Source organism: Dendropsophus ebraccatus, chromosome 11 (genome assembly GCF_027789765.1).
Source record: "Dendropsophus ebraccatus isolate aDenEbr1 chromosome 11, aDenEbr1.pat, whole genome shotgun sequence".
In the NCBI taxonomy this organism is placed as follows: Eukaryota; Metazoa; Chordata; class Amphibia; order Anura; family Hylidae; genus Dendropsophus; species Dendropsophus ebraccatus.
The window spans coordinates 77,657,406-77,657,851 of NC_091464.1; positions in this window are offsets into that span (position 1 = coordinate 77,657,406).

Sequence of the window (446 nt, forward strand, 5' to 3'; positions counted from 1 at the left end):
TAGCTGCTTTTAATCCGAGATCTGTCCTGGGGTCCGTTCGGCAGGTGATGCAGTTATTATGCTAAAAAACAACTTGCAGTCCTGTGTCAAATTGGCGTGGCCTAGAGTACCCATGACCTAGGATTGTGACACCCCTCCGTCCCTTCTCCCCACCTTCTTCACCATTTTTCCTTTTCATCACCTGTCAGAACACTGCACAGGTGCCTTAACAATAAAGCTTATGTGCAGTGTTCACACAGGTGATGAATAGGAGTAAATGTTCCAGGGGCCTTCCTAATAATGAGGAGGGCGGGTAGGAGGGGTGTGGCCTGGGTACTTTAGGCCACACCCGTTTGACTCTGGGCTGCAAATTTAAAAGTTGTTTTTTAGGACAATAACTGCATTTCCTGCTGAACGGACCCCAGGACAGTACTTGGATTGAAAGCAGCTGTGGGTACAGAGTTGCT